General features: G+C 39.3%; 1 long non-coding RNA gene across 1 annotated transcript in view; it reads left to right on the forward strand.

The window, feature by feature from the left end:
• The window catches only part of LOC148148282 (uncharacterized), a 30,284-nt gene extending 19,080 nt beyond the window's left edge, over positions 1 to 11,204 (forward strand). Inside the window, exons 2-3 of the long non-coding RNA XR_015759136.1 lie at positions 7,315 to 7,359; positions 10,989 to 11,204. This is a non-coding gene — a long non-coding RNA (uncharacterized LOC148148282). The remainder of the gene's footprint in view (positions 1 to 7,314; positions 7,360 to 10,988) is intronic.
• Positions 11,205 to 19,450: the final 8,246 nt, after the last annotated feature.

A 19,450-nucleotide genomic window follows, 5' to 3' on the forward strand; every position in this document is an offset into this window, starting at 1 on the left:
TCACTGAAATATAAAATATTCTGAAGGGTTTGATAGCTGGGCCACAGAAACCACTTCACTGGTTGTAGAAATCCAAAACATGAGAATATGGTATCAGAATAATGGGACGATCATTTAGGATTGAGAAGAAGAGAAATTTCTCCACTCAACGGGTTATGAATCATCAGAATTCTCCAACTCACTGGGTTGTGATTGCTCCATCATTGTCAATTTCAGCTTTGAATATATTCAGGTTTTTGACCATTGAGGGATGTGAGGAATGTTGTGACATATGAGAAAATGGAATTCCGGTGAATGATCAGCTATGAATGGTGAAGCAAGCTTGAGGGCAGTTTACTCCTTCTATTTCTTAATGATATGGTTTTAGTAGTTACAGCACTTGCACCACAAACAGATCAAGAAACCTAACTATGGATGGGCCTATTAGCATAGCAACTAATCAGAACCTTAAGATTATTTATACATATTGAACTTTTAATTACAAATGGGTTTTCTAAAAACAGAAAATATAGTCAAAAGGAGGCTACGGATACAAATTCAGTGATTTTCTGGAGTGGCATCCTGTAATATCACATCTGAAAGTGCCAAGGGAATCTACAAGCAACCATCCAAAGGGTGAAAGGCAACTCAAAATAATCTGGAACGTGTGCTTATGAGATAACAAGCCACTGCTCTGCAGAAAATAATCCATTGTGATTAATATCCCAAATAGAAAATCCTAACCTCTGGTTTGCACACGTTAATGGGCTAATGTGTTAGTATGGACTAGTGTCCTGTGAAGGTCATAACTTGAGCCATTAGACACCTTTGCACTGCAGGCAAAATATAGTCATCTCTCATTCAAAGACAAGCAAACCAGTGAAGTCAGGAAGAAAACTAGACAAAAGCCTGTTAGCTATGTGTAGACTCTAGAAACTTGAAATCAACTGCTTACCAACCAAAACCAGTCCTAAATATATCTAACTTAAGGGTCACAACATTCCATTATCTATCTTTCACAGAACCCACAGACTGACCAAACATCTTTTGAACTGTTATCTTCCTACTCAATTCACATTTATAATCTGTGTTTGTGTGTGTTTTAATATATACAGGTTGTTCTGCTATAACGTGTGTTTCATAAGAGGGAATTAGCTATAACGCAATTGACGAACTGTGGATGTTATTTGGACAATTCAAACGTCCTCCCGAATGGGCATAGCGATTCTCTATTAGCAATCTTCTACAGTACAATTTTCTACAATGGTTTTCCATAGCACTAATTGCAGAGGAACACAACTGTTGCATTACAGCAGAATGGCCTATATTTTCTTACATTTAGTAGCTAATAACCTTACCATTTTCTTTAATTCAAGAAAGCCTGGCAAGCTTGGTTCATTTTAAAAAAACTTGAATTGGGTTCTGGTATCAACAAGGGAAAGGATTTTTAAAAAAATAACCTTATTATGACTAATCAAGAAAGAGGTAATCCCTCCACACCTGGGAGCATAACCATTTGAGTATGCTCACCTGGAGACCAACCATAACACTAGGCAGAGGTAACATGTGCTCAGAATAAATGAACAACTCTTTGATTGCAACATTTGATTCAAATAGAAAATTAAATAAAATTAAACTGTGTGGTTGCCTAACTGTAAATTGTGCTAACACTTGGGATAGCTCACACATTGAACAGAGTCTTAGCTCTGTGATCATCATTAAACAGGGTCAGCAATTCTGAAACCTGAAAGCAGTCAGGCAGGGACAGTTGATGTTATAGAAGCATTCAAGAGATTAAGCCTGAAAAGGAGTTAGAGTCATCAAAATAACAGAGTGCAGCTGAGTAACCAATAAACGTTCCCTTAGTTGATACCATATCTTCTTACCACCTAATAGCTATGTGGTTACAGCATCGCAGTGAGGTTATTGGATTATGGAATGTTTGCAGACATCATAAGTAGAGTTAACTCTTCATCTGATGATTTCATTTTAAACAATTTGTATCAAGGTGAAAGAGGCCAGCGACTGAAGGCATTCTGCATTCTTAAATATCAGGATACAGTATAAAATGTATCATTCTCTGCAGAAACAACTTCCCACCCTCAATAAAGCAGGACCCATAGTTCTACACAGGTTTATCTATATAGAGGTTACCAGTCAAACACATTGTGTGATGTTGGGTCAGTTTTGTTACATACACTTAAAGAATTCCTAATATTGCCCAAGGAAATTGTATCCTCTCAAGTAACAGGATTTGGTCCAATCCCCAATCCAAACCCTGATTTAGCTCCAGTCTCAACTCAACGGTGGTTCTTCGCAGACAAGGATCACTCTCTTCCAGACTCAGGGTGAGTAGTAAGGGGCCTATACAGACCGATGCAGCTACTGGGGCAGGTGATGGTCATGGGAAGGGGTGTACGGGGTGTTGGTGTGGCAGTATGCTCCTTTCGCCTAGCTTCCACTTTCCCTCCACAGCAAGTCTCAAGGTGCTTGCTGCCTTCCCAGATACTCCTCCTCCACTTTGGACAGTATTGTGCCAGTGATTCCTAGGTGTCTGTGAGAAGGCCACACTTCACGAGTGAGGCCTTGAGGACATCATTGAAGCATTTCCTCCATCGTCTGTCATTTTGAAGCTGGGAGTACAGCACCTGTTTAGGGAGTCCAGTGTTGGTCATGCAGGTGAGGACCAGCCCATCGTAGCTGATCAAGGTGTGGTCAGTGCCTCGATGCTAGGTGGCCTGGTCGAGGATGGTGGTGTTGGTGCGTCTTTCTTCCCAGCGGAATAGACAACAGGAGGTGTCACAGGAAATAGCTAGTGAAGCCTCAGCTACAGATAAAAAAGAATAATGTAGTAGCTATGTTACTGAACCAAAAGCACAAAGGTCTGGATATAAAATGATTAAGATCATACCATGGCCTTAGGTAAATTTAAATTTAATGAACTAATTATAAAATAAAACATTAATCTCCACAATGGCAAACATTACTACCAGAATATCACAGAATCCCATCTGGTTGGCCAATTCCCTTTACAAAAAGAATCTGCAATCCTTATTTGATCTGGCCTATATGAACAATTGCCCTTTGAAATGGCTTAGCACGCCACTCAATTGATTCCTCACCATCTTCAAGAAAATTTTAAAAATGCAAAATAAGTTGGTCATTATCAGTAACAGCCAAATCAACTGAATGACAAGGGAAAAAAAATTCTACTCATATTCTTTGAGACTACAAAAGAAATGAAGACTTGCAATCAACCTCAACACTCATATCAAATATCAGGTCCTCACGATTCATTAATTTCTCTAGTATATCCATCTTAATAATGCTAATTTCTTTCAACTCCTCATTCTCCCGAACAATTTGGACCACTAGTTCTTCGAGATTTCTTTTATCTTCCTCAGTGAAAACAGGCACAAAGTAGAGTGTTATCTTGGACTTTCTCTAAAAGCATTTGTGTGAATAATGTACTGAACCACTGACCCGACAGACCCAGCAGAGGTGGTACACATTTGGGAGGGGGTTTTCCTGAATCCGTGACATTCAGAAGAGACCCAATGGAATCCCATGGTATCAGGTCAAACATGGACAAGGAAACCGTCTAATAATCAACCACTGCTACCTCTCGACAAATGGATTCCATGCTGCACTTAAGATTTGCAGAATGTACTCTGGGTGGGGCACTTCAATGTCTACCACCAAGAATGACTTGTCGGCCTAACTACTGACCGAGCTAGTTGCACTGTAAAGGACATAACTGCTAGACTGGGCCATTATGTAGCAGAGGAAACAAGGGGGAAAATCATGTATTATCTCATTCTCACTAAACTGCCTCCCACAAAACTATCTATCCTTGACAGTATCACTCATTGCATATCAACATGGAAGGATTCAGTATCTGGAATATCATCAATGGTGCTGAACACTGTACAAATCATTAATGAACACCCAACTTTCAACCTTATGAAGGAACAAAGGTCATGATGAAGCAGCTGAAGATGACTAGGCAGATGACACACCTACTGGAGCTGAAATGATGATGTTCAACAACCAGAAACATCTTCATTTGAGCTAGATCCAACTCTAACTAGCAGACAATCTTCCCCCAATTCTCCTAGACTCACTTTTGTTCGGGGCAGACACTCATTAGAGGGGGCAGCTCCACAAATATCTTCATCCTCAACAATGGGGAGCCCAAAACATAAGGTTTTTGCAAACGCTTAAGCCTGAAGTCAGAAATGCCGAGTGGATGACACATCTCAGCCACTTCTGGAAGTCCTAGCATCACACATTAGTCTTCTGCTGATTTGATTAATTTCACAATATCAAGAAAAAGCAAGAGACAAGATATTGAAAAGACTATGGACCCTGATAAATTTCAGCAATAGCACTGAGGACTCACGCTACAGAACCAGTTCTGCACATAGTCAAGCTCATCTAGTACAGCTAGAAGCCTGGCATCTACCTTACAGATTTGGAAAATTGGCCAGATATGTCCTGTGTACACAAAGCATTCCAATCTGCTCAATCATTACCCTATCAATCTCCTATTAATCATCATAAAGAGATCGTAAACCATGCTATCAAGTCACATTTACTGTTGGAAGTCATCCCTCTCAATTCTAGGACATCTTCAGAAGTTTCTCGGAGTGTCCTAGACACAAACATTTTCAGTTATAACCTTCCTTCCATCATAAGGTCAGAAATGGCGATGTGCATTGATGATTGCACAATGTTCAACATCATTCACAACTCTCACTATTTGGAATCCAATAAACTATATCCAAGAAGTTAGATACCATGTCTCTACAGAATTCCAAAAGATTTGTTAAGCATGACCTGCCCTTCATGAACCCATGCTGCGCATGCCCAACGGAACAATTTCTATCGAGATGCCTTGCTATAACCCGGTGTTGCGTGATTTTTGACATGGTAGATGTTGAGAGAATACTTCCCCTCACATAGGAATTCAGAGTTGGGGCCATTGTTACAAAATAAATGGCCTTCTTGACAAAGATTAAGATAAATCTCCTCTCCCTGCAAGGAATACAGTGGTGGATAGGAAAGTGGAGTGGAGGTCACTTTCAAATCAGCGTATTCTGATTGAATGTTGAAGCAGCCTTGAGGAACTAGCAGCGTACTTCTGCTCTTAACTATTCCTCATGTTCTTGAAGGAGAACCAATATAACCACTGGAATGTTGCCTTGTCTGAAGAAATAAAAACACGTATACACAGTTATTCGAAAATATTGGGACTTTTACATCAATGCAGAGGAGAAGTAAAGGCATGCAGAATTATGAAAGAGCTGAGAAAGCTTGGGATCGACAAGAAATGGATCTGTAAGACTGAAATGCAGATGTACAACTGAAGAAGAGACCATATCAATAACTAGAAAAAGTTAGATACATGGTTAAAGGAGAGGCAATAAAGGGCTGAACCCATATAAATTGAAGATAGGTTGATTTCAATAATTCTGCTGCTCCACAAATGTAGATGCACAGTTAACCTACTTATACATAGTGGGCAGAATAGAATGCCATTAAAAAGAAGTCAAAGTCACAAAACTTCACAGTGCTAAAAATTTTAAAGGTTAGCTAGAAGCTGAATCTGCTGAACATGAAGTCATCTATTATATGATTGGAAGTGCTTACATTATTAACTGAAAATTCAAAGAGAGTTCAAATCCCATCATGGTGGTTTGAGACACTGATTTCAGTCAAAAACTAAATTTGGAAATTATGGACCTGGTATCAATAAATGTGACTATGAAGCTAAAAGTAAGATATTGCAAATGAAGAAAATCTGATGCAACCACAGTTAGTAGCTGAAAATGAGCAGGTCAAGCAGAACGGAGCAATGGAAAGAAATGCTAAACTTCAAGTCATTGACTTTTCAGTAGAACCGTGAATCTGTCAACTTCTTTTAAAAACTCAACGAGCTTATTAATGTCCTTTATGGAAGGAAAACGGTTGTCTGTATCCAGTCTGTGATTCCATGTTAAATCGCTACTACTTTCTGTGTTGGGCCTAGTATACGTCTCACGTGTATTAAACCACTAAAATGAATTGCAAGTGTTCAGAAAATAATTCCACCACCACCTTTTCAGGACAAATTGCGATGGACAGTAAATGTAGCATTGTGAGCAATGTTAGATCCGGAGAATGAATTTAAAACTATAACAGAAATATTAATCCATTAGTGTCCCATTTAACCACATAGTAACTTTTGATATTTCTATGCTGCACATATTCAAACACAAATTGTACTTTAGCCAAAAGAATCCCATTAATTTGCTGCACATGCAGAAGGAGTTACAAGAGAAAATGTAGCCTGCCATCAGTTGTCGTAGCCAGTCATCCAACTCAACAGCTGAAGGTGATTCCAGGCATCAAGGCTTCATAAACGTCATAAGCATTTATTCTACAGATTTATTGCACTACAAGAGATGCTGAAGACACAAGAACAGATATGGTACATATTTACTTCTGAAAGATCTGGTAATGAAACATAACTCATGGTTATCATAGCAATGTTGCTGCACCCTGGGAAGTTAAGTTCTTGCCACTGATATTTGTTTTATTGTGAACGTGACAAAACTTGACTTTAGTAGGATTTAAGAGATGTCTTGCAAAAACCATACAAGACATTTGTCAGATCACATCTGGAATGCTGTGAAAGCTTTGGTCCCCTTATTTAAAGGTATACTAGCATTACAGGCAATCTGCAGAAGGTTCACAAAGTTGATTCTGGGAATGGGAGCAATTTCTCCTAAGTTGAGGTTGGGTATGTTGGGCATGTACTCACTGGTGTTAAGACGACGACATGGAGGTTGAAACATTTACTTTTTCTTGGAAGGGGGTCTTGATAGTAGATGAGTTGTTGTTTCCTCTTGTGGAAGAGTCAAGGAAAAGATAACAATTTCAGTGTAAGGGTTTGCCATTTAATAGAGATGAGGAGAACATTTTCTCTTAGAAATCATTGATTTGGTAAATTCTTTACAGCAGAAGATTGTAGAGACTAGGTCATTACATGTATTCAAGGTTGAGAAAGACAGACTTTTAAATCAGTAAGGGAATCAAAGCTTACAGGGATTGGACATGAAAGTTGAGTTGAGGATTATCAGATTTGTCACGATCTCATCGAGTGGCAGAGCAAATTCAATGGGCTGAATGGCCTAACTCTGATCCCATGTCATGTGGTGTAAGTACTGAACCACATGGTGGCTACGTCCTGGAAATGCCAATAAATTGAAGCAGTACTCGTTAACTCAATTCCTTACTTTACTGCATATTTCTGGTTCCTAATTACTCATTTTGTCATCATTACGGTTTCAGATACTGAAAAACAGATTCCACCAGAAAGGAAATACAGTCCTCCAGGTAAAATCAAGCTGCATTGTTTCAAGTTTGATCTATTTTTTTGGGAAGATTTTTTGACAGCAGCTTACAGAAAAATTTCCTTAAGGTAAAGTTGGAAGTAGACATCCCAATGGCAAAATTTGCAGTTGGCAGATTTAATCCCTTGGAACCTCTATGGGAGAATTCTTCAGGCAGACCCACATCAGGATCAAAGTAGCTCGACTTCATTTCTCTTCTTACAATGTTCTCTGGCCCAAAACAGGACACATTTTACATTTCAGAAGTTCTAACAAATGTATTTTCAAAACGGGAGACTGAACGTTTTTCATTCACTCATGGGATATGGGTGTTGCTGGCTGGTGAGTCATTATGTATTGTCTGTCTCTAGATGCCGTTGAGAAGATGGTGGTGAGCCACCTTCTTGAACTGCGGCAGTCCATGCACCATAGGACTTTAACCCAGCAACAGTGGAGGAATGACAACATATTTTCAACTCAGTATGGAGTGAGACTTGGAGGGGAATTTGCAGGTGGTATTTCCATGCATCTGCTGCCTTTGGCCTTCTAGATGGAAGTGGTTGTGTCCTTGGAAGGTGTTGTCTGAAGAATTTTGGTGGATTTCTGCAGTGCATCTTGTAGATAGTACACACTGCTGCTACTGAGCATTGGTGGTAGAAGGAGTGAATGTTTGCTGAAGTGGCGCCAATCAAACAGACTGCTTTGATGGATAGTACCAAGCTTCGAATGTCAACAACATTGCTGGCACATTTGGCCAGACCAGGTGAAGTTGGCAGATTTCCTTCCCTGAACGAGATTAGGGCTCTCCAGAATGTTCAATCCTTACACAGCTGGAACCAGATTTATCATCATAGCCACAAATTAAATCAGAGTGCCATCATAATTGCAATGCATATTGTATACCAAATACAATCTTTTAATGTCATCTGCACTCTTGGGTAAGGAATGGAAGCTTGCAGTTTGAACATGACACACCTGATTTAGTTGCTTTTAATTGCATTCTATTAGCTTCTTTTCAACCAAGTAGAATCAACATCATGTTCATTAACAGTCGGAACTCCCCTAGAACCAGCACCTCTAACCCCGCACAGTCATGGTTCAATTTCAAAAAACTAGAATATCTGCAATGTCAGCAGTCCTATGGATTCAACTGTAGTTAGCTTAACAACAGTCTTCTGCTATGCAAGGTCAGAGGCAGATGGTTCAATCTTTCAGAGGGAGTTTCTCTGTTGGATGACAAATTATTCCAGGAGAGCAAGGAAATTTTGCCATGCGGTTTACCTGTAATAGTACTTATAAACACACCATGATCTTCAAAGACATCAGTCAAGGTCTCTCACATGAGGGGCAAACTTCAGCAACATGTCTCAGATTTGCTGTCTAAGTAATTCCTATCCAAGTCAGAGAACAGCACTGCAGTGAAATTGCAGGTTATGTGGGTGGTGAAACCACCAGAGTTGCACTGGTGCTGTTTGTTATGAAGTAGAAAGTTGAAGTTTGAGAACATCATGAGCCGACAGAATGAGTGTGAACCCCTGAGGCAACTTCAGCTAACCATTCTCTTTAACAACTGTATGCAGTTTTGCTCAACAGCAACTATATACGCAGAGGACAACAATAACTACAGTTCAAAAGTAAGTGCTATGGGACACACTTTGGACACAAAATGTGCTTTACAAACGCAAGATATTTTTATTATGAGTGATGTGGCAACAAGATCTTCACAATCACAATATTTTATAGCTCTGCTAATGGATATAGTGGCTTAGTACTGGGCTACCAGCAAGAGTTTTGAACTGAATTTTCAGTGAGACCAGATGCATCATTGGATAATCTGGCAGAACATGAACAGACACCAGGGAGATGTTGATTTGTTGTAAAAGCTAATAAACCTGTACTTTAGAAAAGGGAACCCATGACATGACTAGTCACACATATAATTATTTCCAAGACTCAAAATTCCAGTTCAACTTACTATACTTCAGGCACCTCCGCCCCTTCCTTACTCTTGAAATACCTGGCCCCTGGGCCTTTGACAAATACTCGAATGAAGGGTAAAGGGAGTGATTGTGCCTACAGAGAGAAGAGTCAGCACAAAACTAGCCAGTCAAACTCAACAAATTGAAGAATACTCCCCATTTAGACATAGGCTATGCAACTCTTAGAGGAAGTCAATGACACTTCAAAACTACATCCTAAAAGTACTCAACAGCCAATTCAGTTCTGAGATTGAAGACATTATGCAAATACAGATCTTTAATTTATTATGCTGTCAGTTCACCTATCTGGAACTAAACATTGTGTCACAGTGTGTTACTTGGTGCTATGAATGATAAATGCAACACATTCATCTTGACATATTTGACAACTGCTAGTTAGTATGTGTCTTATCGTTTTTAATTGCTGGAGTGGTTGGAGCAGTTTATTTATTTACTTTCATTTCACTCAACCTGAAATCACTATGGTATATCTTCACAAATACCAGCTACCCTTTGAGACTTCCAGAGGTGCACATTCTCCAGGTGTGAATCTGGTCAAGTGATACTCAGATGTGAAATTATGGAGGACACTACATCCAAGCCTGTTCCCACCCAGTAGTCTGTGGACATGCACATCCCAGCAGGTGTCACTGGATAATCACCAGGTCAGGAACCCCTGTTAGTTTCTCCTCTCCATCAGCACAGTGCTCTACCTCCTACTAAATCTGCATAGGTCAAAGACATCAGTACTTCACAGTTTCAAATTCATTTCCAAAGACCAAATAAAATAGAGGCCAAGTGAGGTCAGCCAGTCAAGGCCCCAACCACTATCAACTGCTGAAAATCAAACTATATGTACACATTCAAATGAAAGTTTTGCATGAATATAGATGCATTAAACATCAAAAGTTGCAAAATAAGCATCTGGATAAATCAAGCAAATTAACATGGCAGTTGCAAATGGAGAACTGTAAAATAAATGCAGGCAAAGAAAATTTTTTAACAAAAGCACTTGGCTTAAATTATCTTCAAATCAGAGCCAGGAGATCAGCCACTTGCATTAAATCCATGATTATATTTCTCATTTCTTTATGCTGCAATTGCCACTGTTTATGCTGAATTCCTTCGTGTTATTTGCACTCCTCACCCCTACAACACTGGATATTTAAGAATATCTGACAAATGCCACAGACACAGTTCAGCTCTCAGATAGGCAGGTGTTGTCAGAATTTTGTGCCTCAAGCTATTAAAAAAGGCATTTCAGATTAAACAAATGCTACAAAAGCCATCACCTCCCACATCACTGAACCCTGCCAGCGCAAGCTGTATTCAAATGAGGAAGCCAGGCACACCCACACTGAAACAGCTCTGCTTTAAGTAAACTATACCCACGCAGACAGATTTTTAAATCTTTATGAAGATCTTAAAGTGGCAATTTGCAATTTTAAAATCCTGTGCACCTGATGACTAGAAAAAATTAGATATTTTATTTTGTTAGAGGTGTATTCTAAACTACTGGAAAGAAGCAGCAATCTATTGAATTGGAGGGTACCTAATTTACACTGAACTATAACATTCTTGCGCTTTCTTAAAGGGCAAATTTTAATTCAAGTTAATAATCAGTTTTATATTGTTTTCAACCTTCCTTCAACAGAGTTGGATAAATCAAATCTAAGGAGATGGTGGCAGGAGAAGAAATGAAAGAGAGATGCAGTTCTTCACACCAGAGCTCAAGCAAGCTCAGTATTCCTCAAACTACTTAAACGCAACTGTGCTATCAGCTGGACTGGTTTCTTTTAAAATGAAACAATCATTGTATCACTGTATAAATATGACCCCACTTTGTGTTGGCACTGAGGCAGACTCTGAAATACAGCTCTATTCAGTATTCTTTCTGCCTTTGTTTAAACTGTGTATACTACTTTTTAAGACTTTTTGCCTTTTATGTTTTATTATTGAGCCTTCATTATGAAATCCCCATTTTTCTGTGAATCAAAGTTCAGAAACCTAATGCTTGAGGAATGTGAGCCCTGAGGATAGATTTCCACCTACATATTGCTCCAGACTGCTGACAGTGCATATCTTTCTCACCCATCCTATTAAGCAACCCATAACGACGCTACTCCTTTGAATATTTATTATAAATTGTCACTGTCAGTGAATAAGTTACTTTTCTCAATCTCTCCAAAGTAGGTTAATAAACAGCAGTTACACATTGAAATAGAAACTGAACCCACTGAAAGTACAATGCTATTCTATTTTTTTGATAATTGAGCATTACAGAACAGCTTAAAGTACTTAGTTATGACATTTACACCGTCTAGACTGATAGTTATTGAATAATAGGTTTTAAAAGAACCTTGGTCCCTGAATGACAATGGATTAACTAAAAGCAGGAATGGACCGTTTATCCACTGTTTAAGTAAAGAGTTTGCGACTGGAAGCAAATTGTAAAGACACATTATTTATTGTTTTACACTTAATCAGACAGGCGTATGTAGAACAGCAGAGTAGGGAACAGGAGAGTGAACTGGATGGCAGAAGAGCAACACTCAGATGCCCAAGTGTAAGGGCATTACTTCAGATTCATCAATATTCAGATTTACGTTGACAAGTGGTAAGTAATATCCATACAAAGGCTATCTCCAACTGCAGAGAATCTAGACATTGTCCACTAACATTCAAAAGGCACTACTACTGCTGAATCCCCTCACTATTAATATCCTGGGTGTTGGCATTGACCAGAAATTGTACTAGACAGATCACATAAATATTGTGCCTAGGAAAGCAGGTCAGAGTATAGAATTGCTGCCAATTACTCATCCCCTGACTCCTCAAAGGCGATCTAGCATATAGAAGGCAAAGGTCAAGAGTAGGATGGAATATTTCCCACTTGCCTGGACAAGTCTAACTCCAACAACACTCAAGCAGCTTGATATTATCTCAGACAACAGCCCACTTGATTGCCACCACATCCACAAACATTCACTCCCTTCACCAACAACAGACAGCAACAGCATTGTGTACTATTTATAAGATGCACTGCAGAAAGTCACCGAGGCTTCATACCGCAGCTTTAAAACTCATGGCTGCGACCATCTAAAGGGCCAAAACGCAGCAGATGCATCTGAACATCACCACCTAAAAGTTCCTTTCCAAGCCACTCAGCATCCTGACCATATTCCAAGCCACTCAGCATCCTGACCATATTCATTCATGGTATTGGGCTGCCATTCGAGAACTCCCATTCAAACAGTAATGTAGGTATACCTATACCCAATGATTGCAGCAGTTCAAGCAGGTAGCTCACCATTGCTTACTCAGGGTAATTAGGGATGAGCAATAAATGCTTGCCTAGCCAGGAAAACCTTGAGTGAATAAAAAAAAGTTGACATTTGCTGATTGCTCATAATGCATATCTATTTTTAATTGCACTGTTCCATATTGAAATGTGCCCAAGATAGACAAGGTAATCATTTATATTCAGCCAAACCTTTAGTTCCCTGCACGTAACTCAGTTCCTGATCCCTGTTGCTCCAATATAATGCCAATAGCCAATTTCCTACTCCTTATCTCACAATGATTATACATGCACCTTCTTTCAAATTATTTTAAAATACATTAAAACTGCAAAATTGATACACCACATCCCACCAACATTTCTTAGAATGACCTACATCTACACTTGTAATTGCAACTGCCTATGTAAACTCATCATACTTTAATTACACTTTTCTGTCATTGGAAGCACTGCAGAGTCAACCTCACCCCAGCAGGAGGAAGTGCAATGTTTACATCGGCAGATGCCATTATAAATGCCAACAGCAAATTACAATGGAAATATAAAATTAAGGTCACACATGACTTCAAAATAAGGACTAATTATGTCTGATCATCCTGAACCAATTGCACACTGCTCTCTAATTTCACCAGAAATCAACTGTTAATCTCAATAGCTTATTTGCAACTTCATAGGAAATTAATGAGCAGATTTAAAATAAACTTGAGGATTGGGAATTCAGTGAGCTAATAAAATTTCCTTTAATGTCTGAGATTTTGATACACTGATGTGCCCAAGGTCTGGTCTCTCAGGCAGCATCACTGGTTCTTAAGTGGACAGAGCTCTGTGCTGACAGAAATTAATGCTTTCACACAAGGCCTCAAAGAATAGAAAAGTCAGAAAGGTCAAAAGAGGTCAGAAGCAATTGGAGTTGGAGAAGCTCGCCATTCCTCAGTATAGAGATCTTTCATATTAAGCAGATCATTGCTAGGATATCACAAGCAAATCATGATCAAAACAGATTTCCTCCCCAATTTTGGCTGCAGGTGCCAAAAGGCTTAGTTTTCAAGCTCTCTACCTCAAACAAAATAGACAAAAACAACCCAAGTAGCATTGTTTATCATTATCTTACACTCAGAACTAAATCTGTACAGTGTTATTAGGGGCATAGACTCATACAGCATTGAAACAGGCTCTTTGGCCCAACTCATCTGTGCTAACCAGCTTTTCTAAACTGAGCTAGCCCCATTTGCCTTCATTTGGCCCATTTCCCTGTAAGCCTTTCCTATCCATGTATATGTTCAAATGTGTTCATACATGCCTCTACCACTTCCCCTTGACAGGAGGTCGAAGAGCTATTTGTTGTCTATCTAGTTTCACGGTTCAGGATATCTGCTCTAGGCTGTGAAAGATTTTGCAGTAGAATGGAGATGACTAAATGGTTATACTTCACACTGATAGTGACAACATGGGTAGAACTAGGAAAGAGGTTCTGCGGAGGGCAGAAGTTACATACGAAATTAAAAACAGAATTTTACAGAATCACAGAAGTGAACTTGAGGAAATGATGGCAGGCTGCACTAAAACAAATAGCAAAATGTTCATCAAGCATATTAATAGTAAAGGATTAGTGAATGATAGAGTGGGGCCCATAAGAAACCAATTGTGTAAGCTGCTCACTGAAGCAAAGGGTATGGCAGAAGTACGAAATTAGTACTTTGCTTGTCTTTACCAACTTAGAAAATGGTGACCATAGCAAACTTGAAATGTGGGTGTTGAGCAACTGAGTAGTATAGTGATAAAAAGGAGTTGCTAAAGAGTCTGGCAGCGGTCCAGGTAGACAAGTTGCCAGGGCTGGATTAGATACTTTTGGTATTGCTGGTAGAGGTAAAGGAACAAATTGCAGAGATGTTGATAGAAATCTTTCAGGTCTATCTGAATACATCACTCCTGAAGGACTGGAGATTGCAAATGTGACATTGATGTTTAAGAAAAAGGCAAAGAATAATCCCGGATACTACAGATCTCTTAGCTTGATGTCAATAGAGTGAAAACTGATGGAGGCCTTAAGACGTGATAAGATAAACATACACAGAAAAATAAGTTAATACCAATCACTCAACATGACGTTGTCAAGGGTAGATCACTTCTGGCAAATTTAATTGTATGCTTTGATGAGGTGACACAGGAAGTGGATAAGGGCAGTATATTTAGATTTACAGAAAACATCTGATACAATGCCACATGAAAGGTTGGTAGCAAATCAGAAGAATACGGTCGATGGGTCCTTGGCAGTATGGATTAGAAGTTGGTTAAAAAATAGAAAAGAAGATAGGTTTAGACAGGCACTTCTCAATGCAGATGAGTTGAAAGTGCTATTCCCCAGGGACTGATGTTGGGATCTTCCCTTTTTCTAATTTAGAAAATGATTTGAAAGTAAGTGTTGAGGGTAAAATCTCTAAATGTTATCATGATACCAAGCTAGGGAGAAAAGTAAATTGCGAGAATAATGTTGAGTGACTTCAGAGAGATATCGAAAAGATGGCCATTGGGCAGATATCTGGCAGATGAATGTTGATAGAGAGAAATGTGAGGTAACACATTTTGATACAAGGAACGGACAGAGAAAATACAGGTTCAATGGTACAATCTTGAGGGGACTACAAGAGCAGAGGGACCACAGGGCTCACATGCACAATTCTCAGAAAGTGGTCAGACCAATATAAATAGTTAAGGCAGCTTATAGGATCCTTGGGCTTACAAACAAAGGCATGGAGTATAAAAGCAAGGAAGAGATGTTATACCTGTAAAAATCATTGGTCAAACCACATTTGTAATATTGCGCCCAATTCTCTGCACCTTATTTAAGGAAGGATGTTAAAGCCCTGGAAAGAATGCAAAGGAGATTTACTAAAATGACACCAGGAATGAGGGATTTTGCATATAAGGAAAGATTAGAGAAATTGGGCTTATTCTCCTTGGAGCACAGAAGATTAAGAGGTGACTTGATTGAAGTGTTCAAAATGATGAACAATTTTGACAGGGTAAAGGAGGATATTGGGTTTCCACTAGTTGGTATGTCAGTAACTAAGGGTCACAATTTCAAGATTGTTAGCAAGATAGCTAGGAGTGAGATGAGAAATGCCTTTACAGAGAGTTGTTAAGATTTGGAAGGCACTGCTTGGGAGAATGGTGGAGGTGGATTCCTTACGCAGTTTCTGAAGAGAGCTGGATATAGATTTGGAAGTGATGAATTTAGAGGACTATGGAAATAGGGCTGGAGATTTGGACGAACTGGGAGCTACTTTAGACATAATGAATCAAGTGTCCTCCTTCTGTATTCTAAAATTATATGATTCTAAACATTACAGTGTAGAAGGCCACCATTCAGCCCATCATGCCTGCATGGGCTTGTTAAGTAAGAATCATTGCCTAGTGCCAATCTCCTTTTTTCCCCTTCACACTCTAGCACATTATTTTTATTTAAATAATCATCCAATGCCATCTTGAATGCTTCAAATGCCTTGAATTTTAAAGGAAATAATCTATGATTGCTATCTGAGCCATGTACAAACTGGCACAGCATAACTGGATGCATGGCCCAAAGACTGGGGTGGCAGATTTCGATTCTGGTTCATAGCACATTGGCACCTAAACTGGGAAAAGTAGAATCTAAACATTTAGGACAATAGACACCAGAACCATGCAGAGACTGCTGCTCTTGTAACAGCATAAATAAAGAGGTAGAGACAACTTTACAATGAAGAAACAAGGTTCAGGGATCACAGATCAAGGGATAGAATCAAAACAATAATGTGTAAAATGAGATCAAAGAATGAAAGTAAGAGACCAAAAAAAACCTAAGACTATAGCAGCAGTCAAGACTAGATACTACAAAAGAAAAGAAAAGAAAAAAAAAGACATTCAAAAAAATGGGATATGGCTGCACAATGGCAAGAATTGGTACTTAATCGAGAACTGTGAAGGAAGCTGGGTAAAGGAGCTAAGTTAGGACTCCTAATGAAGGACTGGTACAATTGTTAGAGAATACCATGGTTTGGGAGATAAGGAAGTAGAATAGATTTGTGTGGAGATGAGGAATAGTAAGGAAAAGATGTCACTTGTGAGAGGGATGCACAGGCCTCCAAATAGTAACCACATGACAATGTAAAAAAGAAATTTTGGGTACTTGTTATGAAGGATGGTAGTAATCATGGGTGACTTTAATCAATATATAAACTGTAAAAATCAGATTGCATGAACTCCTGCCGAGGCTAATATTGCCAGTATTGAGAGATAGTTTCTTGGAGCAGCAGGTTACAGAACTGACCACAAAGCAGGCTGACAAGATTAATGATTTCAGAATTAAAATCACTTGCAAGGTAGCACCAATCATAAAATAATAGAAGCTTGCATCCAGTTTTAAAAAGAAAAAGAGTGGGTCTAAGAATAATATTTTAAAATTAATGAGGATAATTTATGTGTGGGGGCCAGAAAACTGAGCTAGCTAAAGGGAACTGGAATATTAGGCGAACAGATAATCAGTACACGAGCAGAGGCAGACGTTAAAATGGAATTTCAGAATACTCAGACCAATTACACTGCCACAAGAAAAAAGTTCCATGGGGAGAATCCACAATCCATGGATAACAGAGCAAGTTTAGGTAGTGCATCAAGCATAAGGAAAAAATGCATAATTGTGCACAGGTGATGACAAGCCAGATGACTGGACAGAATACAAAGAACTGCACAGGATAACTAAAAGGGGTAAAAACAATGACTGCAGATGCTGGAAACCAGATTCTGGATTAGTGGTGCTGGAAGAGCACAGCAGTTCAGACAGCATCCAAGGAGCAGCAAAATCGACGTTTCGGGCAAAAGCCCTTCATCAGGAATAAAGCTTTATTCGTGATGAAGGGCTTTTGCCCAAAACGTCGATTTCGCTGCTCCTTGGCTGCTGCCTGAACTGCTGTGCTCTTCCTGCACCACTAATCCAGGATAACTAAAAGGTTCGTCTAGACAAATAAGTTAGAAGATAAAAGGATGCTAGATAGAAGTGTAAGAACAGAAAGCAAGAGTTTCTAACAGGCACCTAAAATAGAAAAGTAAAGTTGGTCCTCCAGAGGGTGAGCACGAGGCGTTAATAGTAGATAAAGAAATGGATGTAATGAATAAATCTTTTGCTCTGAGTTCACTATAACGGATACAAAAATATCCCAGATATACTCCTAGATCAGGAGGTTAAAGAGAAAAAAATTAGTTAAGTTATAATTATGAGAAAGGCAGCAATTTGCAAATGGAAGCTGCAGTTTGCTGAAGTTTGTCAAGTCTCCAGGACCTGATAAACTTCTCCTAGAGTCTTAAAGAGGTGGCTCATGATGCAGATGTGTTGAAGCTCATCCTGCAAAAGTTCAATTAGACTAGAAATTAGCAAATATAATACTTCTATTCAAGAAGGAATGGCAACAGAAGAAGAAATTAGCCTCAATCATTAATACGTTTTTAACTGGGTGCTTTGAAAGACTCAGTAATGAGGAAGTGTCAACAGGGTTTTGAGAAAGGCAAGTTACATTTAGTTAGTTCATTGGATTTTTGTGGATAAAAAGGAACCTGATGTATTCCAGAGGGAATTTGACAAGAAGCCACATAAAAGGCTACGTGGAAAGTAGGAGTTCATGGTAAAGGAGACAATACACCAGAAAGGACGGAAGACTGACTGACTGACTGGAAGAAAACATAGTATGTATAAATGGGTCTTTTTCACTTTGATACAGTGTGATGTTTGGGGACTTGCACATAACATTTATAATGACCTCGATGGTGGGCAAGTTGTTGGAGAGAATCCGGAGGGACAGGATGTACATGTATTTGGAAAAGCAAGGACTGATTAGGGATAGTCAACATTGCTTTGTGTATGGGAAATCATGTCACACAAACTTGATTGAGTTTTTTGAAGTAGTAACAAGGAGGATTGATGAGGGCAGAGCGGTGGATGTGATCTATATGGACTTCAGTAAGGCGTTTGACAAGGTTCCCCATGGGAAACTAGTTAGCAAAGTTAGATCTCACGGAATACAGGGAGAACTAGCCATTTGGATACAGAACTAGCTCAAAGGTAGAAGACAGAGGGTGGTGGTGGGAGGGTTGTTTTTCAGATTGGAGGCCTGTGACCAGTGGAGTGCCACAAGGATTAGTGCTGGGTCCTCTACTTTTTGTCATTTACACAAATGATTTGGATGTGAGCTTAATATATACAGTTAGCAAGTTTGCAGATAACACCAAAATTGGAGGTGTAGTGGACAGTGAAGGAAGTTACCTCAGATTACAACAGGATCTTGATCAGATGGGCCAATGGGCTGAGAAGTGGCAGATGAAGTTTAATTCAGATAAATGCGAGGTGCTGCATTTTGAGAAAACAAATCTTAGCAGGACTTATACACTTAATAGTAAGATCCTAGGGAGTGTTGCTGAACAAAGAGACATTGGAGTGCAGCTTCATAGCTCCTTGAAAGTGGAGTCGCAGGTAGATAGAATAGTGAAGGCGGCGTTTGGTATGCTTTCCTTTATTGGTCAGAGTATTGAGTACAGGAGTTGGGAGGTCATGTTGCAGCTGTACAGGACATTGGTTAGGCCACTGTTGGAATATTGTGTGCAATTCTGGTCTCCTTCCTATTGGAAAGATGTTGTGAAACTTGAAAGGGTTCAGAAAAGATTTACAAGGATGTTGCCAGGGTTGGAGGATTTGAGCTATGGGGAGAGGCTGAACAGACTGGGACTGTTTTCCCTGGATCATCGGAGGCTGAGGTTTACAAAATTATGAGGGGCATGGATAGGAT

The sequence above is a fragment of the Chiloscyllium plagiosum genome, unplaced genomic scaffold (assembly GCF_037043375.1).
Source record: "Chiloscyllium plagiosum isolate Xiang-an unplaced genomic scaffold, Cpla_swu_hap1 HiC_scaffold_13, whole genome shotgun sequence".
Lineage (NCBI taxonomy): Eukaryota > Metazoa > Chordata > Chondrichthyes > Orectolobiformes > Hemiscylliidae > Chiloscyllium > Chiloscyllium plagiosum.